A 20,614-nucleotide genomic window follows, 5' to 3' on the forward strand; every position below is an offset into this window, starting at 1 on the left:
GCCCCCACTGCCTGGAACTCCATATTTCCTTTACCTCCTTGAGGTTTCACCCTATTTATCCTTTTGAGGCACAGACCAACGCCATCCCTTTTCCAAAGCCTACCCAAAGACCTCAGGCCATAGTTCAAGCTTCACTTTCCCTGTCCTCCCCTCTCCATTTGGCTAATCCTTCTGCTGGTTTGCACTCAATTCCCCTGCAGAAACATGGCCACTCACTCACAGAATGCCTTCCGTGAGTGGACACTGGCTTCTAGGTGGAGACAATGATGCTCTGAGAACTGAAATCATGCCAGACTACCTAACCAGTCCCCTCTTAGTGCCAGGCTTCTGGGGTCTCCATGTAGGTGACAGGAGGCTCTCCCCATTCCCACCCTACCTTTAACATCTTACAACCTGCCCATGGGCCCTTGTAGCTTCCCTTCCTGTTGACCCAACCTGTGTCTGGGGGTACAGGGCCATGGGGACCTTTGGGAGCAGCTGAGTTGGCGATACTGTTGCTCAGTGCTGAGCACAGGACAACAAAGAGCCTGACAGCTGGCTGTGAGTCCCAGAGCCAGATCTGCTAAAGGGTTTCTGAAATGCCTTGTTTCAGAAATAATCAGTAAGACTTTTTTTAGATGAAAGAAATCTGTAACCCAAGATACAAAATTTAAAAAGAATGTTTATTTTGAGTGAATAGAGCAAAATTAGTGCTGCCACCAACAGCCTGAGCACAATGCCTCCCCATTACCTTTTAGAAAATTCCAGTCCTTTTAAGAAACAATGGAAGCAATGGAGGTCTGCCTGAGTACCGTAAGGTTTTGTTACCCAGGATGCATGCAGAAGATGGAGCCTGATCCCCAGCCCTGTGTCTGAGAATGAGCCAGCAGATCCTGAGCAGATAGCTCTCTAAAAAAAGAACCTAGAGCTAGGCAAGGGGTGGCAGGTGGGGTGAGGTAGGGAAAGAGACATTTTGCTGAAGAGCTGAGATGTGGAGGGAGTTGGCTGGGTGTGAGACAGCCCCAGGCTCACGACCACAGGTGCCGTCAGTTATTCCTATTTGTCTCTCAGAGCCGCCAGAGAGAAAATCAGAAAAGGGCCCATGTACTCTCGAGTCTCTCCTTGGCCCTCTACCTCCATCTCCCAAGAAATGTGTTTAGGAAGGGAAGGGCAGCAGTTCTGGCTCAGTCCATGTCAGCCACCCTGGTGTCCGCAATGGGCTGCACAGAGCCTCAGCCTCTTCCCTGTCCACCGGGAGGCTACTCTGACTCCTCTCCAATCTACCTCTGGTCTCAGGTGGGCTCTCAGCTCTTGGGGCAGCCACAGGCTTTTTTGGTGGCTGCACAAATCTCCAGAAAGGAAGACAAGGCCCAGGTCTGCTCTGGGCCCGAGCAGGAAGCTGCTACTATTACACTACCCAGCTAGGCACTGAGAAAACATGGGTTACTTAGACTCTTCCCTGGGGAGGTATAGGTCTTAGCTTCCTTGGCTACAGTGTCATTTATTTTTCTGGGCTTCTCCTTTGGTATCCGTGACATAGAAATAACTCTTGTCCTTGCTGCCTGTCTCTGATCAGAACAACTGGCAGGGTCTGTAGGGAGGTGAGCTCTGGCCCTTGGAAAAGGGACAACTTTCTAACAGGGAGGAGGCCCAGGAAGACAAAGATGTCCCTGTAACTGAGGTAAGGCCTGTGTGCATCAAGAGTGCCTAGAACAGTGGTGGCGAACCTACGGCACGTGTGCCACAGTGGGCTGTTTGTATCACTGAAAGCTCTAAAAGGTTCACCATCATTGGCCTAGAATGCCCAGCATGGCCCTCAGTCCCTATTATCTTCTCTGCAACTCACTTTTCTCATTTGCATCAGATACAGTCAGTCAAATCCAGGTTGGCATCTGATAGCAAGAGGATTCTAGCTAAATCCCAGCTGTTAAGTGACATTTCACTTATGCAATGGCCAGGACCCAGGCCCACTTTATCCAGGCTCACATCTGTGCTTTCAGGGGAGAAAACTGAGGCCCAGAGGGAAACAAGGGGCTCGGCCAAGATTAGCAGCAGTAACAACACAAGTAGTAAATAGCTTGTACCCAGCTGCTACTCTGACAGAGAAGGCCTAGACCTTGGACAGGCTCTTTCCAATGGCTAAGGTGTATCTGCTGACAGTTCAGGACCTGGATCCTAGGCAGAGGGTCCTAACATCCTCACAGCTTCCCTGGGGGAGAGTGGAGGAAGGTCAGCAGCGGTCTCTACTCCGTGTGCTTGCTAGCAGAGCCACCAGGGAGTAAGCTGCTGGCCTCTGATCACATGTTTTGCACTGCTGTTGACAGCTGGCTCATGGTGCAGTGGCAAACAGTATTTGACAAAGATGTTATACCTCACTTTCCTCTCAAGAGGGGTCTCCTGACAGTAGGGGCTAAGAAAAGGCAGAAGTGAATTGGATCGACTGCCTTTGCTGGGCAGCAGCTGGGAGCAAGGAACCAGTCAAGGAACCAGGCATGTGGCACCTGCCTTCTACCTAGTGAAGATCTTTCTAACCACTCTTTGTGTCTAGGTTCAATGCCTGCACCCTCTGGTTGACCTGACGCATTTCTCTCTCTCTCTCTCTCTCTCTCTCTCTCTCTCTCTCTCTCTCTCTCTCTCTCTCTCTCTTTCTCTCTCTCTCTCTCTCTTGCTTTCTCGCTCTCTCGCTCCCTCACTCTCAGCTGCACACTGCTTTCTCTTGGTCCCATGGTAGTCCTACTCACTTTCTGCCCACTTCTGCAGATCCCACTGTAGGTTAATTCCATTCTGCCTCATTCATTTGGACTATATGCTGGCTCTGCATAAAGCTGGTACTTCTGTTGGGTGAATTATATCCAAACCTACCTGGGGTCCCAGAGGCTGCAGAAGCCAGCTTGGAAGCAGCAGTTTCCTACCAGTCAGCAAACAAGTAGCTAGGCAAGACAGTAGGCCTCCTACACCAGACAGCAATGACAACCATCATGACCACGGCAGTGGCAGCTGAGGCTAATACAAGGTACCAGAAATTTTTAAAGCACTAGGCAAACTCATTCAACCTATGTATCGCTAGCATACACATTTTATAGGGGAGGAAACTGGGAAACTGAGGCTGGAGTGGGATGGTCTCACAGTGAGCAGGTGATGGAGGTGAGACACAGCCCACATAGCCAAGTTCCAAGCCTGCATTCTCCCTCGTGGCTCGTGGCTCCCCCAGCCATTCTGTGTCCCACTGCAAGTCATATGGAAAGGACCTCTAGGAAACTGACCTACGAGATGAGCTGCAACACAGAAAGAGGCACACCTGGTTGTGTGACTTTGAGTCAGATAGTAAGCCTCAACTCACGCCCTTCATGGTGAGCACCTTCTTGCAGGACTTTTCTGGAAGTATTTTACCATATCCTAATAGCTTATATCATCTCATTCCCTGTCCCAGACATCAAGCTAGCCAAGAAGAGGGAAGAGCCACACTGTTTACACTGGAGGGGGACTATAGGCCCCACCACCTTGTGTCCTCACCTTAGCAGGAAGGCTCAGCACAGGCGGGCATCTGGGCTACCATTAGGCAGTCACAGAATAGCAGCTCAAGTGGGAACCCACATGCCCCTACTGTTGTTCAAGAGCTGAGGCTTGTAAAGACATGGCTCACAGAGGACGATGGTAACCCAAGGAACCAAACCAAGATGGTGCTACAGTTGGGGAGATGAAACCCCAGGACAGGAGGCAGGTGTCAGGAGCTTCTTTCTCTCCTTTTCCCTGCTCAGCAAATGGCCAGTTGTTTGCCAACCAGGGTACTTTCTGTCCTTCTGGCATTAGATTATGCATTCAGAGGAAAGCAGTTAACCAAGATCCTAGCAAGTTGCTCTGCCACCTCCAAAGACCCTGCCCTTCCCCAGGGACAATTCAGAGCCAAAGGAGGCCTGTGTTTGCCAATGCAAATGACTTCTCCAGGATGGTGAGTACCTGGGGCTGAGACTCACTATGCTTTTCTTTGCCAATGGTGCTCTTGGGTCTCTCTGCCTAAAGCAACAAAGGCACACAGCAACTCCAGACTGTGGAACACAGAAAGGATAATGAGGTCTGGCCTCTAAGCTGGACACAGAGCTGGGAAATGCAGCACAGGCCAGCCCTTAGATGATGGAACTGCATGGAACAAGTGACCATGAAAGATGCATCCTTCCCTATTCACAGACAGGATCATTTGTAGGAAAGCACTGATTCCTAAAATATCCATTAGTTTTGTCCAGTTATATGGAAGGATTCTTTTTTAAGAGAAATCCACAAAACTCAAGTTACCAGAGTGTTACAAAATGGCACCAATCATGACTGTCCATTTTGGCTTGACAGGGCCATTAGAGTGTGGCAGTGGCCTCTCATTCCTGGGAAGCTTTCTTGGGATATGAATTTTCAGTCCTTAGTGGCTGCAAAGCATAGGCTAGTGCCTTCTTCTAAAAATTTCTGACTTCCTGGAACTTCAGAATGTGAACTGACTTGGAGGGATTGAAGCAGATGCAGTTACGTTAGTTAAGGTGAAATCATAATGGAAAACTGTGACTCCATCCAATACGACCACCGTCCCTTATAAGGAGAGGAGAAAAGACATAGGGACATATGGAGACAGAGGCAGACACTGAAGAGCTATGTCTACAAGCCAAAGGACACCAAGGATTTCTGCCAACATCAGAAAAGAAAGGCATGGCACAGGTTCTCCGTTAGAGCCTTCAGAAGGAGTATGGCCCTGCTGATACCTTAATTTTGGGCTTATGGCTTCCAGAATTGCGAGAGATAAACTAATGTTGTTTTAAACCATTAATTTGTGGTGATTTGTTAGCCCCAGGAAACTAATATAATGGTTTCAAACAGCACATATATTATTTTACAGTTCTGAATGTCAGAAGTCCTAAAATCAAGGCAGTGGCATAGCCATGTTCTTTTTGGAGAATGTATTTGCCTTTTCTAGCTGCTCTCATTCTTTAGCATGTGGCCCCTTCCATCTCCAAAGCTGGGAGAAGAGCATCTAATTTCAATCTTTCTCTCCTCTCCCCCTCTCCCTTCACTGCCTTTCTCTTTTCCCCTCCCTCCCTCTTACATGTCTATCAATAGATTAATTAATTAAAAAGTATTATATTTATACACAGTGGACTACTACTCTGCCAAAATGAATAAACTTGAGTCATCTATAGGAGAATGAATGTGCCTTAGGACAATAAAAGTGAGATAAATCAGACTTACAAGTTTAAGTATCACATTATTTCTCCTAAATAAGAAATCCAAAGTATAATATATAGAATGAATAATTTAAAGAACAAAATAAAAGATAATAGGAAACAAGGATAGATTGTTTACAAAAAAAAAAGGGACCAAGAGACGGAAGAGAGGGAAAGTAAAAAGAATTAAGATGAATCACATACATGAACCAACTCCCCATGATGAATGTAATCATTATGTCCATCAAACACGTACTAATAAAAAATAAAATCAAGCATGCAAACAATTTCTCAAAAATAAGGACCTTGTGATTATACTGGGTCTACTTTGATAATCTCAGCTAATCCTTCATCTCAAGATCTATGACTTAATCACCTCAGCCAAAGTTCTTTTTTCCCATGTACAGTAACATATCCAGCCACAAGTTCTGGAAATCAGTGCGTGGGCATCATTAGGAGTCACTGTTTGTCCCTGATTCCGAAATGCTATGGCTGAGTACAATACCTGCCGCATTCTTATTCTATGGTTGGTCATTAAGTCTGGCTCACTGTCCTGGGGGGTGGTCTCCTTATGTTCTAGTTAATCATGAAGACCCTTTTGTGGGTACAGAGACCTCACAAGTTCCTCCAGCCTCCCCAAAGAGCCCAGTGTACATGTCATACCATCTTTGCTGGAGCCTCTGCAAGGAAGGTGTGGTTGAGTGGAGCATGGTGGTCGTGTGTCTGACTCTATGTGGTTGGGGTAAAGTGTGTCAGTCTGTGAGCTGGGGATATAATCGCTATTCTGGGAAAATGTCAAATACCTAGTGTGTGGCCAGCATAGTGCAGGGACATAATGCATGCCAGGGCTATAAGCTCATAGGCCACCAAGCTACTCTGCCCCTTGTATCCTCACAGCGGATGTTCACACAGATACTGTCTTGGGTTCACTGAGTGTTCATGGTGTGCCTCCCTTTGCTTCCCACTCAGGCCTCTCCCCAGTCCCCCCTGGACACCACTGTAAGAGTCAGAACCCTTTCCCAGGAAGCACCTAGAAAGTACAGGTTGCCATGGTAACTGAGGTGCCAGGTAAGCTATTTTTAGAACCAGAGGGGTTTTTTTTTTTTTTTTTTTGGAAGAAAATGGATCAAGTTTCTCTGTAGGGAAGTCTTATTTTCAGAATGGGGGTGGCCAGCCTTTTGAAATACAGAAACCAAAAGGCTGTACAGGGTGAGGGAGAGAGGTAACATGCAGACTTCCTGCAGCCATGCCGTTTGCACAGACTCTTTGTTTCTCTGCAGGCAGCCTGGCTCTGCTCCCACCTATACAAAGAGCTCCCTAAGGTCAAGGCCCAGAATGACCAGTGGTGAAGATAGAGATGACAGCGATCCCGAGTAGGGGCCTTGGCTCAGGCTTCCATTGTACCTCACCCATTGCTGGGATGGATGAGATTTTTGGGCAGATGCTGCTGAGATTCAGCAGGGGACAAAAGAGGACAGCAAGGGCAGAGCCCCAAAGGAAAAAGCTGGGAGCATCTGCAGCAGGGATGGACACTTAAGACTGCTTATCCACTTCTGGGTATCAGGAAAACAGTACACTTACTGCCCTCTGTGGCAAAACTCCCAGAAACCTCACAGTTTTTCTCCATCTCGGCATTTCCACCAGTCTGGTTCCCTACATGGAGGCCTCATGGACTCACTGAAAACCTGCGTGCTTTCCTGCATCTGCACTGCCATGGCACACATGCCCCATGACTAGGATATCTTTTCGCCTCTTTCTGCCCAAAGCCCAGTAAGTGTGACTTCAACTGAGCAGTGCCTTGAGCCCTCAGGCTCCCTTCCATGGCTCCCCAGCAACGGGTCCTCCCCCAGCTTCCAGCCATCTAGAAGAATCCAAATTTGTGGGGGAAGGGGTTTGTACTGGAGATTGAACTCACAACCTTTTGGTTACTAGGCAAGTACCTAAGTCATTGAGCTAAATCCCCAGCAGAATCCAAATATTTAAGAAGAATGTGGTGGCTTCTGTTCATCTTTGAATGCCCAGAACCTGGGGCAGGGCATCTGGGGAGAGAGGAAGAAAGAAAAATCTTTCCCTAATCCCCTCACCACTCCCTTCACCCTAGCAGGGGTGCTTACATCAGTGCAGTGTGACAGCCACTGTGCCCTGGGTTGAAATCTAATCTTCAGTTACCAACAAGACTAGATCTGGTCAGTGGTGTACCCTGGAGTCAATAGTGTAGTCAAAGGGCGTGAGCACTGCTGTCCCTCTCTTCTCTCTAGAGCTGAGTCCAAATATGCAGGACTGGAAGAGAGCAGGGCCTAGTCCTGAGCCCTGACAGCTTCCTAGCCCATGGCCTCTTCCCCAGCAGTCATTCCTCTCCCATAGCAGGGCCTTTATTCTATGCTGAGTGCTGTAGGGTTTGTGCATTCCAATTTCTTCCAGTCTGCCTGTGCAGAGACATCCCACCACTGACCTCAGAGGACAAAGAGAAGCAAAAGCAGCCAGTGTTGGCTTCAAATGAGAACTGTGGGGGTGCTGCTCCCTCTGCAGAACACAGCCAGTTCTGATGTGCAGTGTTAGCACCTCCAACCTTCAATTACAGCAGCTTAGGTGACTTGTTTGGATTTTAGGTGGTTTGTTAAACGTCCTGAACTTGATCACAGAATCCAGTCAGCTGAATGCCGATAACAGAGACAGAAGCCCTGTTACTCAGGGCATTGTGGTTCATGCCTATAATTAAAGCATGCTGTGCTGCTAAGGCAGGAAGACTGTAAGTTTAAGCCCAGCCTGGTCAACTCAGGGATATTTCTGTTTCAAAAAAAATAAAAGGCTGGGATATAGCTTCAAGTGAAGGCACTAGGTTCAATCCCTAGTATAAAAGAAAGAAAGAAAAGAAAAGAGTAAAAAAAGAAATCTGCTTTGATCTTTGATGTGGGAGTCCAAGAGAATGGCAAGTAACTTCTGCATGCTTGAGAATGAGCATCCAGTTGCTCAGGGGCTGCTTCCTCTGTGCTTACCTGTCACATCCTTTCCACATATTATACAGCATTCTACAAGCATCACGTCCAGGAGAAGCAAGGGTGGCATGGAGAATCTAGGAGTGGGCCTAGGACCAGAGGCTTCTAACTGGCAGAACAGCAGTACAAGAGCATCACAGAGAGCCAAGTAGCACTGTTCTGGGAACCTGGTGAGACTACATCCAGCTCTCTGACAACTTATCCAACAGAGGGGAGGCACCTTCCTCAAGGAAAGCTATTCCTAAAGTCAAGGTAGGATGTAAAGGCCCCCATGCCCACCACTAAAAGCCAAGCTTTGTGCCCACTCTATGGAGCTACAGGGACAGAAACCTCATCCAATAAACAGGGACCTAAAGACTAGTATTGTGCTGGCTCAATCTCTTATCTCCATGGGATTCCTGGGCTGAATAACAAATCCTGGAGGGAACTTGCTTCCTTCCTCCTGCCCTCTGCCTGGAGGGAGCCAGGGCACACATGGTCAACCCATGAGCAAAATGAAAGGTGAAAACTTGGGGCATGTGAACAAAGGTTCAGCTGTCCATGGATCCAGTGCTCTCCTCCTCAGCAGAAGGCTGTGACCAGGAGCTGCACCCTGTCCTCAGTTGTCCTTAGGATGACAGGCAGCTCTGGGCAGCTGGGCCCAGCTCCAAGGGAATAAACACAGGCACAGAGATGGAGCATAAAAATAGAGATGTATGCTCCACTTATGGCATCTGCTGTGATGCTAAAGACAACCTGCCACCCACAGCCTCCTCAGACCAGCAGAGTGCCCAGCCCACCTACCTCCTCCATTCCAACTGGGGCTTCCACAGGACTCCCCAACAGGACACAGGTGCTTATCCTGGATCAGGCACTGTGGCCGCTGAAACTTTCCAGGCCATTCAAGCTTCCTCATGAGTCCTGTCTAGGTTTGAGTCTCACCCAAAACGTGAGGAGAGAGCAGAAAGAAGGCTGTTTGATGGACCCTGTGCCAACCCCGCTGAGAAAGTTGCTCATGGTGCTTCAACCCAGTTCCCTGGTGTCCCACTTGAAGGTCTATGTAATGGCATGACAAGGGCAGAAAGTGAAGCACCTGGCCTCCTGTCCCTTGCTCGGACGTGCTGGGTCAAGACCAGGGATCTGCCTGTATCCCAGCACCAGCCTCCCGGCTGTTTCTAGACAACAGTGAGCCCTCTCCAGGGTGAGCCTGAGCTCTGCACTACCCTCCACTGAGAGCCTCTAAACCTCTACCCAAAATGAGAACAGTGGGGTTAGATGCTACCTAAAGTCCTGCCAGCTTTGTCATCCCATAGTACCAGGTTCTAGCCACAGACATTGATGCATATTTGTTTGCTACAGCTTTAGTCCAGCTCTACAGATAAGAAAACCAAGATTAAAGAGAGCCATGGAGATTGCCAGACATCCTGGATCCCAGGTTGCCCTCTCTTATGCCCTGTGTTGTTTCCTGGGAAACCAAATAAATGAAAAAATTTTTCTCCCATTATCCTGATATTTCAAGATACTAAACCAATTCTTTATTTCTACACTAAAGTCTAGTCTTCATCCATATAACACAAACTCAATTTGGTGTTTTGCTTTTTCGTCTATTACCACACAGACCTTCACCTAGTCTCTAGGACTTGACTACTTGGGAGCACTTGCCAGTATCTCATTCAGGTCTTGGGCATGGCTCTCTGTGGCACCATTTGGGCAACAGAAGGAGGATTTCTTTCTGTCCTTGTTGGCATGCTGAAAGACATTACCTTGGCCTCTTTTGAAACCAGTGGCTATAGCAACAGGCTAGGCAGACACATTAGAACAAGTCACTCAGCTGAGTTGTAAGGTCAGCCCTCCCTGACCAATGAGAATGATCCTTTAATGGACAAGTCCCTCCTTTGTGAATGTTTCATTTGATACAACACCAACATTTGTCTCAAGATCAAAACAAGAGACACTAAATTCTAAACCATTTGACATTCGACAACTCACATGTGAGAACCCACTGATCTGTCTCAGTCAGCGCTGGCACTGTTGGGCAGGACACTGGAAACTACTAGTTTACATTTTCCTGGCCTGAACACAGCCATTGCTGCTTATCCTTGGAAATTATCTAAGGCCTAGGCAATCACCCTAAAGAATTTTCCATGGGTCACACCCAGGTATCAATGATGGAGGGAGGTGGAGGAAAGGAAAGGTTTTCCATCACCAGAAGTCATGGGGCCCTGAGGGGGGAGGGGCTGCATCTGCCACATGCCCCTATATCCCAGAGGTGGGCACATGGAAGGTGCTAAATAGGAACCTGCTGAATGAATGACCTCAGAGATAATGGACTGGGAAAATGTTCTGTTGACTGTAAGGTGGTATGCAGATTAGGGTGCTTTGGGGTTAAAAAGACTCCAAATCTGTGTGTGTGTGTGTGTGTGTGTGTGTGTGTGTGTGTGTGTGTGTATACTTGTGTCACTCCTATCTCTTGAGCTAAAATAGATAAAAAAATAAGCAAATCTCAACCTGATTGCCCTGTGACTCTGCCCATGACTTGCTCCCCCAGGCCAGGTCCCAGTGGCATAGTTCTTGCAATGCTTCTCTTCCAACCCTACAAACCTTTTGGTGCCCTTCCACCTCTTCTGGCTGCACTGTGGCCACTGGGTAACTGGGGAGGTTCCCATCCACATTTATGACAGGCTGGGGAGGCTGAACTCCAGAGAGAGGGTGGAAAAGAGACCCATGGGGCCTGCAGGGGCAGAGTCTCACTGCTCTGCTTGATGTAAGACAGATGGGCAGGTTTGGGTCTTAAACGACCTCCTCCAACCCAGTGAAATGGCCCAAGTGAGAAATGCTCCCCGCTTTTATCACTCAGGAAGGCCTAGAAGTCCCATATTACTATGTCTCATGGCTATGGCCTTTCACAGCCACTTAACAATTAACCACAGTTTTCTATCTGTAAGATGGCTTAGTATCTGGTAATGCAGTGCTTAGCCTAGAGTGAGGAGCAGTGAGCATCATTCATTATCACTTGGCCAGAAAGTGGATTAGTCTGCAAGGGATAAAAATCATAAAACTCTATAGAGAAAGGCAAAGTATAGAGTAGCAAAGAAACAAACTCCTGCAAGATTTCCTGAGCTAAATGGCCAAACTACTTGAAGCCAACGAAGACTCTTCAATGAATACTTGAGTATGTTGCACAGCATGGGGACTTCCATTCCCATGACCCAGCCAGAATGTGAGTAAGAGAGTGGTTTGCTGCCAGGAGGCCAACAGGAACTTCCCTTTGAGAGGCACATACATGGTAGGCTCTACGCACCTGGAGTGAGGTTAATGCGAACCTGCCCCTACCAGCCTGTGTTTTGCAGTCAGTCCCTGAGCCCTGACTGGTCAGACCTGCCAGGACTGAGGTCAAGACAAAGATGGGGAGACAGCCATCTGAAGCCACCTCGGGAGGGCTAAAACTGTGGTTAAAGTGAATGGGCCCAGGGGCTGGGGATTTAGCTCAGTGCCTTACAAGCAGGCAGTCGTGAGTTCGATCCCCGGTACCGGTAAAAATGAAAAAGACAAAAAAAAAAAAAAAAAAAAAAAAAAAAATGAATGGGCCCAGAGTGTGGCCAGAAGAAAGGAGCCAGGTAGAATTTCTTTGGGAGCCTATTTAGATTCCTCCCAAGTCCTATATATTTTGCTCCTACACCTGGACCACTGGGAGTCCAGCAAATACTCTCTTATTATTTGCAGGTTTTGAAATTCTTTCTGGAGTACACCAAGAGGTGCAGGACAGGTTTCCCTCATGACACATGGACCTCAGGAACTCAAAAGTACCCTTGAGCTGCTAGAGCTCTGAACCCTATCCAGAACTGACTGGATGAGGTTAATGATGAGGGTCAAAGAGGTCAGGGAAGATGCTCATAGAATCGGAAGACTTTTGGGTCATTCCAATTCCTAAGCCAGTTGCTTATTCTCTGTCTTCTACAAGTTCCAGGCCAACAGTAAGACTACTGTGTGGACAGGCCCTCAGCTTAAGTGTTAATGGGTCTACCAAAAGCTTGTATAACTGTGTAGGGTCCCTCCCTGCTCAGGGTGTTGGAGTCTGCTTTTGTAAAAGGTGAAGCCCCCATGGAGCAGACCCACACTTCTTCATAAATCAGGTACTGGCCAGGCTCATTTAAGCACATCTGCACCACTGTCTCCCCTCCCCTACCAACTCCATGGATGTGCCTGCTGGACTAAGGGTGGTTTGCTCCCACCCGTGGCATGTGGAACCCTGCTAGGAGGATCTGTGCAGCCACCACTTTCAGCAGGTGGCTTCTGAGGCTTAGCTTGGTAAAAAGCTACCCAAGCAGTTTTTGCAAAGGAAGAAAATCAATCTCAACATAATGAGGCTCCAGGAAAGTCTATATTCAGGGAGGAAGCTGCTTAAAAGTAATTTGGCCAAAGACAACTGAGATGGGATGTTAGCCAGCTCTTTTCTTGAGAGGATGAGGATGAGCAGCATTACCTTCAACTTCCCTGACTGCCCTTGCCCAGACCACCTGCTAGCTTGGCTACCTGGGAGAATAACTGCCTCCTATAGGATCAGCAAGCTTTACTCTCTGACAGTTGCATTTCTTTTTATAAACTAATAAATGGTTTTTATTTTCTAAAAGAAATAAAACATTAGAAATTCCAAGAAGTGATAGAATTTGTTAAAAAAAGTAAAAGTGACTGTTACAAATGGACCATTTCCAACTGCCGAGTCATGGTGGCTGGCAGCTGATGTCCAGGCAGGACATATTGACAAACCTGCAGTATGTGCCAAGTGCGATGTTTGTATCTTTGAAAGCTCTAAACTGACTCAGGGAATCTTCCAGGGGAGATGTGGTAGAAATTTGGGCCAAGGTGAGGACAGGGGAAAGAAAAGCAGTAGAGAGGGAAGGATGCTTGCCTAACAAGGGCTATGCCAGAGGGCTTGTTACACCAGTTCTGGAGACCCCTCAGCAGCTGCTGCCTGAGACATAGGATACTTCTCAAAGCCCAAGCAATGCCAGGTCCCCAGAGCCAGGCTGGAATCTTCTCAGCTGCCCAAGAACCTACCACATAGGCTGCAGAACTCAGGAGAACCTGCCTGAATGCACCCAGTGCTGTTCAATCATGCAATCTGTGTGGATGCAGAATAGCGATCCAGTAGAATCTGAAACTCCACTGTCAGGCGGGCTTGATTACAGTCTTCAGAGATCCCACATCTTTGGGCCAAGTTTCCAACCAAGATCCATCTCAGATTGGCCTGGATGCAGCTCCCTTTAAATAGGTCACCCTGTGGCTGAGAACTCTCTGGTGTCTTTTCCCAAGATCCATCAGTGTCAGAAGACATGGGACTAGATGAACATGTGTGTGTGTGTGTGTGTGTGTGTGTGTGTGTGTGTGTGTGTGTGTGCGTGTGTGTGTGTGTGCATGCGTGTGTGCGTGTGTGTGCTTGTGCATGCAAGCATGTGTGCTCATGCGTGTATACTTTGGAAGGCTGTGCTTTTAGGAAAAAATGGTCTTAGAGTCTTAGCATTGTTGTGTCCCATTAATAACCTCCCGTGATCCACCTGCCTTATGTTATGCTGGGGATCAAGCCCAGGGCCCATGTATGTTAGGCAAATGCTGTACTACTGAATTACATTCCAGTCAAAGGCCCCATTTCTTAAAGTAGATTTCAAAGCCAGAGACACTGGCAATAACAATAGCCACCATCTAAGAGTCACTGTACCATTCACTTCACTAAACACTTTGCTAGATCAATTCACCTTAGTGTTACCACCTGCATACTATGAGCACTACTTCTGGTTCCCTTCAATGTTGAGAGTGCTGAAATGGTTTCAGTACAGTTTGAATCTGTTCCCCAAAGATTCCTGCACTGAAAGCTTGGTCCTCAGTGTGGCAGTGCTGAGGTAGTAAAACCTTTAGAGATAGGGCTAGTGGAATGTGAATAGGTCAGTGAGGGCATCACCCTCAAAGGGATTAACAGAATTCTTTTGGAACCCTAGTGAGCTGTTACAAAAAGAGTAAGGCCAACCCCCAGCTGGCTTTAGTCCAGTGGTTCCTTCAAGTTTGGCTTCCCAAATGCCCGGGCCAATTGGTCCAGTGGTTCGAGAACCGCGGGCACTCTCCAGTCCTTTAAAAAAAAAAAAAGAGTAAGGCCAACCCCCTAAATTCCTCTTGCTTCCTGTCTTGCCACATGATGTATTCTGTATGCTCCACCACTGTGATAACTATGTTACCTAATATGAGGCCCTCACTGGAGTTTGAACAGATGGGACTGTTTGATCTTAGACTTTCAACCTCCAAAAATGTAAGATAAACCTCTTTTCTTTCTTTTCTGTTTTCTTTATATAGTACCCAGCCTTAAATATTTTGTTATAGCAACAGAACATTTTCAGACTAATCAGGTGCTGAGATTCAGTGAGGCAAGATATCTGTTCACAGTCATTTGGGGGCCACATTTGGCTTTGGAATTTGGCCACCGCTGGGACCCTGAGAATGGATATGCTAAGGAGTTGTGGCATGTAAGCCAAAAAAAAAAAAAAAAAAAAGGGATACCATTCTTGAACTACAGAAAAACCCCCCAAGAAACTAGAATTACATAGCCCATAAAATGTCATTGAAAAATAAAAATGAAGAAGATTTTTAGGCAAGTAAAACCTGAGAGAATTTGTTGCTAACTGACTTACACTGTAAAAGCTGTTAGAAGACATTGTTCAGGCCGAAAGAAAATTATACCAAATGGAAATTCAGTTCCATACAAAAGAATAAAGAGGGCTGGAAAAGGTAACTGTGCTAAAAGATGCTGGTTTTCTCATGCTTAAATTTTATTTGAAGGTAACTGGTTATATGAAGCATAAAAATAAGTGATTGCAGCGTTATATTATGCAGAGAAAAAGAGGACCCAGCTGAAACAGAAAGCTTGCTAAGTCCAAGATGCATAATGTAAACTCTAGAGCCACCACTAAGAAAAAAGAGCTGATAGCTTATGTAATAAAATTTAAAAACTAACTAAATAATCCAATATAAAACAAGAAAAGAGAAATATAGAACAAAACATAAATGAGACAAAACAAATAACAAAATGGTAGATTTCAACTCAACCATATCAAGCCAGACACAGTAGCACTTGCCTATACCTCTGGCTATTTGGGAGACGGAGGCAGGAGGATCAACTTAACACTAGGAGAGTGAGACCAGCCTGGACAGCATAGAGAATCGAGCGCTTTAGAAAAAATGTAAATTAAAGGTAAAATCAAGCATCTACATTAAATTAAAACATTCTCAACATTTCAATTAAAAGTCAGAGATTTTTTCAGACTTTTTTTTTTTTGGTACCGGAGATTGAATTCATGAACTCACACTTGTCAGGCAGGCACTTGTGCTGCTGAGTTATATCCTCAGCCCTATCAGTCAGTTTTAAAAAAGCAAGACTTACTAGAGGGTATCTACAAAATAAATTTAAAAATATAGATAAGATAATCATACTTTTCATGATAAACTTTAAATATAAAGATACAGGTGAATTTAAAAGTAAAAGACTGGAAAAAGAAACAACATTCAAACATGTTGTACTCTAAGAAAATAGCTTCGTTATATGTGTATTATAGCAAACCTGTATAGGGGCTTACTAAATGTGTTTGTTTTATCCTTTTTCCCTAACTGATATGTTAAGTGACCTAACTGATATGTTGAGCAACACTCTCCCCTGTAAAGAATTGCAAGAATCTCACCTAATTGATATGTTAACCATTGTTGCCCTCTACAAACTACAGAAGCTGTGCTAAAACAAGCTAACAAGGGTTGTTAATCACTGCTAGGTGCCTCTATTCTCCGCTAAAGAGCTAAGGAAAACTAGAATGGCAATTAATTTACATTTGTTTGGGGTAACCTGCTTGTGTGCAGAGAGATTTGCGTGTGAGTTTAACCCTTTACCCTGACCTTGTACCGCCGTTTTCTGTTCTGTATGGCGCCTTATTGCCTCCCTCTCCCCTCACCTATCTATCTAGGCCATAAAGAATTTGGGTTTCTGGTGACCTCCCCCCGACCCGGTGATGATCTGTCGTAAATTGAGCCTGCCCCAATTTTAAGAACTGCTTAGCTTAAAGAAATTACCGGGTAATACTATGGCCCAAACCCCAATCGGTGCTTTCCTTTTGTTCTGTATGTATCAAATAAGTTAGATATCAGGTCTTTATAAAACTTAAGTTCCAGCATCTCATAACTCGTGACCCCTTCGCACTCACTAGCGAAGACAAGCTGTCCTGAGATAATTAACTCTCCACTTTCTTCTCCAAATGTTGCTGCAGACGTGCCACTCTGAGATAATGTCAGTCTGCAGGATGGGAGTAATTTAAAAAAACACCAGGAACTCCCTAGATTGTCAGAGCTAAGTAGACAGCAATACAGTTTCCAGACTCGGGTCAACAAGTTTGATGGCTCTGCAGGTTTCTTTGTTTCTCTCCCCCCCCGCCTTTTCCTCCAGCCCCTTTTTAAAGTCCTCCCTTCAGCTTCTGGGGGACAGTCTCCAAATTGGCTCCCGGAGACTGGTCGCCAGGCCTGGAAATAAAGCCTTTGCCACTAAATTTTCGGTCTCTTGCCTCCTTGGATTTTATACCGGGGCCCAAGTTACAACAAAACACAATCACAAAAAAGCTAGAGTGGTCTTACTAACTTCAGAAAGCAGGGAAACACAGAGGACAATTTTATAATGACCAAAGATTCAGTTTATCAAAATGACATGAACATGTTAAGGTCCACACACCTCATGACAAAGCTTGAAAGAACATGAGGTATTGGGAGCCACAAATTATAAACTGACATAGTGATACAGGGGAATGAAACTCTCGATCTACTATGTCCAAGTTTTCTCTAAAATCGAAGAATGAATTTTAGGAACAACAGAGGAAAGCTTTTGTCTGAGAGAGACAGAGGGGTCCTGAGTGGGTTGCCAAGGACTCTGTTTTTAGGGACTTTATAGAGCAAAATCATGGGGCGAGACAGGTTTAATGTGGGGGAAGGCTGGGAACTCACAAAGCAGATGGGCATAAGGTAGGACATAACTATAGTTAGTCAATAAGATCAGTAGTTTAGGTAAAATTGATTAGGGACAAATGGGGAAGCAAGTCATGTAGAAAGCGGGCATTTTTAAGGAGCAGAGACTCTTCCCTAGGGGGATGGGATGGGGTGACTCCAGGTTTTCTTAGGGTGATGGGAACTATTTAGGATATCAATCCTCAGGACATGGGTGCATTTGTTTGGTCTTTTGTCTTGAGGCCTGGCCCACAGCAAAGGTGTCTCCCCCTCCCCAAGTATTGCCAGGTATCTGAGATTATGCACTGGCTCCTTTGAGGACCTATCCCTGTCTCACTGCCTATAATATTTTTAACTAACTTAGCTGCCTGCAGCAATCTCCCCTCTGAAGAAGTAACCCAAATGGCTGTGAGGGGATAATGGGCAGATGACTGATATAGCTTTTTTAGGCTGAAGAGGGTCGCAGTTGTTGAATGGCATTCAGAGGTACTTCTGCAGAGATCCTGTCTAGAGGCCCTCAGTAGACACCAGGCATTTTTATCTTGGGTATGTGCACAGCTTTAAGTCTGGAGGAGGCAAAGCCAAAGAAACAGTTAAGTATGTATGGGCCAAAGAGTAAAATTAATAAGAGAATTATGAGTATAGTTAACAAAAATTTTTACCAAGAGGAACTAGTAATAGCTTTTCTTAAGGAGGAGAAAGACAAGGTACAGGGACTCTTAAGACTCTGACATGTCATTGATTTGTTATCTAATATCTTGAATAGCTACTGAGATATTAGAGGAAGAATCAGGAATGTATATACAGCATTTAGTTGTTAAAATTATATAAGTATTTCTTTGTGCTGCAGTTAGAACATCTAATGTCATCTGATTTTGAAGGACAGCCTGTAATAAAGATCATCTACCTCCTTATATTTTATAGGAGATCCATTGGCTGTTAGATAATTTTTTAAATGTGGCTGCGTTAGCATGTGGTACTAGGAAAGCATACTTAGAATCAGTATAAATACTGACTTTTTGCCCCTTGCTGGATTGTAAAGCTCTGGTCAGAGCTATGAGCTCTGCTAGCTGAGCACTAGTTCTAGGTTAAGTGAGGCGCTTTTAAGAGTATAGTGCAGGGCTGGGGATTTAGCTCAGTGGCCTAAGTGCCTGCTTTGCAAGCACATGGTCATGAGTTTGATCCCTGGTACCAAAACAAACAAACAAAGAAGAATATGGTATAAAGTTATCATGTATATTCTGTCTTTTTTTCCATGAAGAAGCTGCCATCACAGAAGAGGGTTAAATCTGGGTCAGTAAGCAGGGTGTCTAATAAATCTTTTTTGACTGTATGTGTATGAAGAATTACCTGTTCACAGGCATGTTTATCAATCTCAATTTTTTTTTTTTTTTTTTGGCAAGAAGTGGCTGGATTTAAGGAAGAACATGTCTTTATTTGAATGGCTGATCCTTCTAGAACAGAGCCTGGTATTTAAGAAGTCAGTTGTCAGGCAGCCATAGACGCCCCTTGGAAGAAAGGAGTCCTGCCACATTGTGAGGTGTTTATATATTGAGATCTTTACCTAAAGTCAGCTGGGTTGCCTCTGGCAATAAGAGAGCTACAGCTGCCATAGCTCTGAGGCAAGCAGGCCATCCCTTTGCTACAATGTCTAATTTATGGCTCAGATATCCTATAGGCTGTTGAGCAGGTCCTCTATCTTGCCTAAGTACTCCCAAAGCCATGCCTTGCCTCTCATCTACATATAAATTGAAATGGTATCCTGTGGGTAGGCTCAGGGCAGGGCACTCAAGTGCTTGTTTAAGCTTCTGGAATGTGGCTTGGGAATCAGGTTCCCAACATAAAATATGGGTATTGGGGCCAGAGATGTAGCTCAGAGGTGTAAGTGCCTGCCTTGCAAGCAGGCAGTTGTGAGTTCAATCTCCGGTACTGATAAAAAGGAAAAAGACAAAAAAAAAAAAGGGTATCTACAGCTTGGATCTCAAAAGTGGCAAAATTTTGCCTGTAATACCTATGAATCCCCTTAGCTGTTTTATTAGAGTTTTGGGCTGTGGAAAGGAGAGAATGGGTATAATTTTTTTTTTTTTTTTTAGCCTCCGGTTCCCCTTGGATATGATGAGGCCTAAATATTTTACCTCAAGACTGAAAACATCTGCCTTTCATTTAGAAGCCTTATAACCTCTATCTGCTAAAAAAAATTTAGCAGAGCACAAGTGCCCTGGCTATAGAGCTCTTCTGAGAGGGCACATAACAGTATATTATCTACATATTGCAAGATTGTGACCTGGGAAAACTCAAAACATGCCAAGTCATGGGAAAGCACTTGTCCAAAAAGATGTGGATTATCTCTGAACCATTGAGGGAGCACAGTCCATGTAAATTGAGACACTTGGACCTGTGGATTTTTAAAAGCAAAAAGAAAATGAGAATCTCTATATAAAGGGATACAAAAGAAGGTATCTTTTAAATTTAGCATTGAAAACCAACTGGCATCTTTTGGGATCTGAGAGAGGAGAGCATATGGATTGGGTACCATTGGGTGAATGGGCACTACTGCCTCTTTTATCAACCTCTATTTCCCATTGGGCTTTTGAATTCCCAAGATTGGAGTATTGTATGGACTGTTACAGAGCTCAAGTAAACCTTGTGCCTTCAGATTATCAATTATAGGTATTAATTTTTTTTAAACTTTGGGTCTTAAAAGAAAAATAGTATCTATACTGGAGCAGCTCTTATTGTCCTATCTATTCCACCTTTAGTTGCCCATACTTCAGGATTTCTGTCTCCACAAGGGGAAGGCAGCGTACCTGCCTGGTTGCACATATATCACAGTATTTAAACATGATAAAACATCTCTTCCTAGGAAGGGAACTGGACTTTTAGGCATAATCAAAAATGAATGTGTAAAAAGAAAACCATCCCTGTTACAGCTTAAGGGTTGTGAAAGAGTGAATTTCCTCACCAGTGACTCCTTTCACTGAGGAGTGGCAACCAGAAGGAAGGCCAGGATTGAAAAGCAGGACCAACAGGCTTGCATCAGTATCTGGCAATAGGCTGTTTTATTTTTTCTCTCTTTAGTCATTATTACCCAGGGCTCTTTGGTGGAAATGACAGTCCGGTCAGAGGGAGAGGGCAGAGTGCCCTGGAGGCTCTCAGTCCTGCTGGACCAACTGATAGGATGGGTCTGAACCCTGGGGCCTTGACCTCAGAGGGCAGTCCGAGCTCTAGTGGTCACCTTTGCAGTCTGGCATGGCCCAGGGGGCTTCTGAGTGTAGTCCTTCTTAAGGTGACCTGGCTTGTGGCAGCGATAGCAGGTCTGCACTGTCTTTGAATTTTTTTTTTGGAGCCCCAAGAATCAGACTTAGGATCTGTTTTTCTTAAAGCTGCAGCAAAAGCAGCTGCTTGTTTTCAATCTCTTTGTTTTTTCTCATGGCTTTT

At 45.4% G+C, this 20,614-nt stretch overlaps 1 protein-coding gene across 8 annotated transcripts in view; it reads right to left on the reverse strand.

Annotated features, from left to right (window-relative positions):
- The window catches only part of Osbp2 (oxysterol binding protein 2), a 201,082-nt gene that overhangs the window by 31,622 nt on the left and 148,846 nt on the right, over positions 1-20,614 (reverse strand). The window lies entirely within an intron of this gene.

This window comes from Cavia porcellus, unplaced genomic scaffold (genome assembly GCF_034190915.1).
Source record: "Cavia porcellus strain 051 isolate PalLab524CR breed Dunkin Hartley unplaced genomic scaffold, mCavPor4.1 scaffold_16, whole genome shotgun sequence".
Lineage (NCBI taxonomy): Eukaryota > Metazoa > Chordata > Mammalia > Rodentia > Caviidae > Cavia > Cavia porcellus.